Source organism: Microtus ochrogaster, chromosome 18 (assembly GCF_000317375.1).
Source record: "Microtus ochrogaster isolate Prairie Vole_2 chromosome 18, MicOch1.0, whole genome shotgun sequence".
In the NCBI taxonomy this organism is placed as follows: Eukaryota; Metazoa; Chordata; class Mammalia; order Rodentia; family Cricetidae; genus Microtus; species Microtus ochrogaster.
The window spans coordinates 48,647,466-48,652,369 of NC_022020.1; positions in this window are offsets into that span (position 1 = coordinate 48,647,466).

Genomic DNA, 4,904 nt, shown 5'->3' on the forward strand with positions numbered 1-4,904 from the left:
TCTCCCCCCAATCTCATTTCTTAATCCACTGTCCACCCTCACAAGTGACTTCATCACCAACATTCCTGTTACATCCCCCAAGGGCTCTCGGATGGTAAACCAAGAGCCAAGTTTTATCCCACTTGACGGATCCCAGGACCTACATGCCCATCACAGGGGATGCTGCCTTTCTTGTTGAAAGTACTTTGACAGGTGTGTCGTTATGATTCTTTCTCTTGTCTCATGTATTTTGAAAGGAGGCAGAAATAATGAAATGAATGCTCGTGGAAAAGTCAGGAAAACCAATGGCTTTCAAATGAGTCTATCTGCTATAATGTGTATATAATACATTATAATGTGTATAGCCCTCGCCATACACATTTGCTTAGACTTACCACAGTAGAAAGTATGCGTTTCAAAACTAAGTGAATACAAGGAGAAAAAGGACTATTCTCAGTGAATATTTGTCAAATCAAGAACAGATTCTTCTCCTTAGACAAGTGTTTTATTATAAGACTGTCTGTCTTAGGATTTATATTGCTATGATGGCCATGACCAAAATCAAATTGGGAAGGAGATGGTTTATCTGGTTTACATAGTTCTTCATAGTTCTTCATAGTCCCCCTTACCAAAAATATAACTCCCTTTCACAAGAAAGGGGCCATGGAGACTAACCTACAGAGAAGACAAAGCAAAACCAGGAGTAACACAGATAGTCACACTGTTAAAAACTCATTCAATGAGAAACACGCACGGTGGTGTGTGCCTGTAACCCTAGCACTCAGGAAGCTGAGCAGGACTGTTGAGTTTACAGCCATCATGAGTTATATAGTAAGACCCTGCCAAACAATAAAGACAAAACAAGACTACATCTCTTATCTATATACCCAATGGTTAAAAACCAGGAGCTTACGGTAAAGTAAAAACACTATTTGGGTGCCTGGACAGGAGAGTCCAACTTAGTTTCAGAAGTACCAACATCAACAAGAAGATGTAGAGGAAAGACTTGGGTCCCTTAATTTTTACAAAGGACTTAGTTAGAGGACCCTTATAGATAAGAAAATCCTTAGAGGCTCAATTCATGACACAATACAACTTTCCATACAACATGGTACATACACATGCTATATGCATATCATTCCCTGTAGCCATTAAATCATCTCTAGATGATTTTACAACATAAATGATATATAAGTAGTTGGTATACCCTAGTTCGGTGGAATAGAGATAATAAAAAAAGCCTGTGCTTGTTCATTTCCAGTACGACCTCTCCCCCAAGTGTTCCATTGGCTATTGGTTGAATCTGTAATAGTTAAGGCCAACTGTACATGGTTAAAAGAAAATACACAATTGACTAAATAATTTAGCAAGCAATATGTCATTAGGTCTGTGGTTTCCAATTTTTTGATTGTTATAAAGGAAAATCTGGAAGTAAAAGGTGGAGGGGAAGATAGCCGGATTCCCAAGTCTGAAATCTAGAACTCTGACTTTGAAGGACCTTGATGTCCTCCTGGCTTTCATCCTCCTGGCTGGCTGCCCCCACTCTCACTACTCACTGCAAGTAAGATGCTGCCTCCCCAGGTTAAAGCTGTCACTGCAGCATTTTCTTCTATCTGCATCTACTGATTGTTTTAGAGTTAACATTCTCGAACTCCAAGAGAACAAAAGAATTGAGGGTGGTGCAGCTCTGTGGTGTGACTCCCTGCTGTGTCTCCTGGGCATCTGGTAGAAGCTGTACTTTGGGACACTCATCTTCCCTGTGGGCTATTCTTGTCCTCATAACTGTGTGGCCTCCCCTAGGAAGCAAAGCCAGCCATCTGGGCCCGCTTAGTCCACTCTTAGAGAGTCCTCCCTTCTGATTATGCCAGCCCTTTGGCTTGTTCTGGGTGAACTTGTCACCATGTCTGACTCTTGGTCCAGGAACTCTCTAAGGGCTCAGTTGTGTACTTGATGAGTGTCTTACTTCTTCTCTGTCTGCTTTCACAATCTCATTTGCCAGAATTCTGTTGTTTTTCAATTGATTCAGTATGTCCATAGCGGTTAAATATTTGGTTTTATCTCATCCACTGAGAATCTGAGAATAACTAATAATTTAGGTGCTAGCTATAGCCTGTTAAGAATTTGAAGACAAATATGAAAAATGAACTATAAGAATATGAGAGTTTCCTATGTTCATAGGGTTAGCTCATTTTCCATCTACATGATCAGAACTCTGGTGGTTCTCAGAGCTTGTGTCTGTTCAAGGAGGTCTGGTTTTCTCCATAAGGATGAGAATATCAGAATCATCAGATTCTTCAGAGAAGCCTCTAGATTAAGGATAGTCTTTCTTTTCCCCTCAGAATGGCCCCAATGTTCTCTGAACGTCTCCAAATTACATGAAAATTAAGAGATTTGAATGTATTTTGAGAATTAGAAAGTGTCACACAAGGCTGAGATTAAGCATCACTACTGACTGTGTTGGATCTGGTGCTGATGCTGACCTCTTTCAAAAGATCCAGGCTTCAGAGAGATGGGATGCTATTGGCCAGGGCTTTTCCTACATAATCCATTTCTATTTCTATACACAGTTAAAAACACAGCTGCACAAAGGTGTGGACTACTTGCATCCCTAATATTCAGGGCTTGAGAGCAGCAGGCGATCTTTTAGTCATCAGGTGGACCCACCCGCTCACTTTACAGATGGTGTTATCCAATCTAAAATTAAGTATATATTTCTTCACATATTAAACTATGACACTAACAATGGCAATAAGTATGTAAATGTCTACAAACATGTAACATTTTTAATGGGGGGTTAGGAGATGCATGATAGAGCTCTAGGGCTACATGTGGCATGTAACTATTGGAAAACTCACGGAGGAAATACTATGAAGCTGGAACTTTGGAGTAGACCGTTTGCTCTCCTTGGCTTCAGTTTCCCATCTGCAAAGATAGACAGTGCTAGCTGAGCTAGCACAACGAAAGACAAACAAGCTCCGACTGAGCTGCTGAGCATCTAAGGAGACAGGCACCCCTGATATTGCTGTGAAAGGCCCCATTGGTCCTTGCCATGCAATTCAGATCGGAGCTTTCTTCTTGACATTGACTTTGGTATTTGGATGGGTACTCACGTGGCAGAAAGATGCTTAACTGTATCTCTGAAAAATTAGATTCTATGTGGAATCAATAACCATGTTAACACATACAAACATATCCTTGAATTTATTCTGTCTGAATGTCAGCCTTCGGCTCTCTAAATTAATTTTCAAATAAATATTCCCTTCAAATAAATATGTTGAAAATCTGCCAAGTTGTCTCAAGGTGCAGTTGCATATGACAAGTGTAGGGTGCTGAACTTGAGGAAAAAATAAAATGATTATCATTGTCCATAAACTTACGTTTCTAGTTCATTAAATATGAATCATATTAGCAACTAATACAAGTATAAATAACACACATTACCTAGATCTCTTTACCGCCTTCAGAATTACATCCTTTCAAGCTAAGCCTGGGTTAATGAAAATTTATATAATGTCAAACTAAAACAATGGGTTATGACATAACTATAGTTCATTTTGAATTGTTTGTATTTTATGACCCACCGTAGCAAATAAAATACTCTTCAAAAGTTATAAATAACAATGAATAGCAAAGCAGCATTTCACCCTCTGGGGATTGATTTTGCCACGGTTGAGAATACATGGTATAGTCTAAAATCATTCTTGTCGATGAGTTTTATGATCCATTTATCTAATGCTTAACTATGTGAAAGCATCTGGTCAAATATGAATACCAGAGTCTGGTCAGGGTAACATGCCTAAAGTCACACAGCCAAGAGGTTGGAGCCCAATGACCTGGTTCCTTCACATTTGGGTTGTTGTCATTGTGGCTGTTATTTGCATCTCAGAGTGGAGACAGGAGGTGGCAGGTGGCTGGAGCAGCAGCTGAAAGCTCGCATCTCAAAACTACAAACAGGTAGCAGAACACAAATAGGAAATGCTCTGATCTTTCAACTATGTAGATCTTGCTTTCAGTGACATACTCCCTCCAGCAAAGCCACATATCCTAATCCTCTCCATGCGGCTACCAACAATGGACCAAGCATTCAAATGCCAGAGATTTATGGAGGACGCCTCAAACAACCATTGCAAATCAAGCCAAATTGAACCCTGAATGCTGTGGGCTGTACCACATCCCCTACGACACCGATTCCTGCTCAGAATCCCCAACAGATGGGAGACTCAAGAATAGACTGGTGAATAATAGCTGTTTTCCTAGCTAGTCTTACTGATGTGGCATAAACACAGCCTGAATGATGTCAACAGTTTGAATGCTCAAGAAGAGTTGGAAACTGCACAAATCCTGGGAATTTGGAGTGTGCCACGCGGCTGAAAACACGGGTCTTTACACCACTTCTCCATCAACAGAGTCAAAGAATTTGTGAGGAGCTCAAATATTCTACTTAGAGAATCCTGTTCAGCTCTCCCATCATTACCAAGACCTGAACCACCTGGCTCTCACTCATTGCTCTTGGGATTCTGGATTCAATAATTGCCCTTTCATCTCCTTAGGGATGTTTTCCCCAATTCTGTTCCTCGGGGCACAGAGCCCACCACAATCACTCCAGGACAGATTTATACTCTGCTTTTACACTATTGTTCTCTAAAAGTAGGCAAGCTAACAATGGATGTTAAAAGCTACTCCCTACTCAAAGTGCTGGTGGTGCAGCTGCAGTACCAGTTAACTTGGGAATGAAGCCAGAGGATCGTTTAACTCTAGGAGTCCAAGAGCAGCTTAGGCAACACCTTGAATATGTTCAATATGGTCTAGAGAAGAAAGGATGAAGAGGAGAAGGGGAGGGAAAGAGGAGGAGGAGGAAGAGGAGGTGGAGGAGGAGAAGGAGGAGAAGGAAGAGAAGGAGAAGAGGGAGAGGAGGAAGAGGAGGA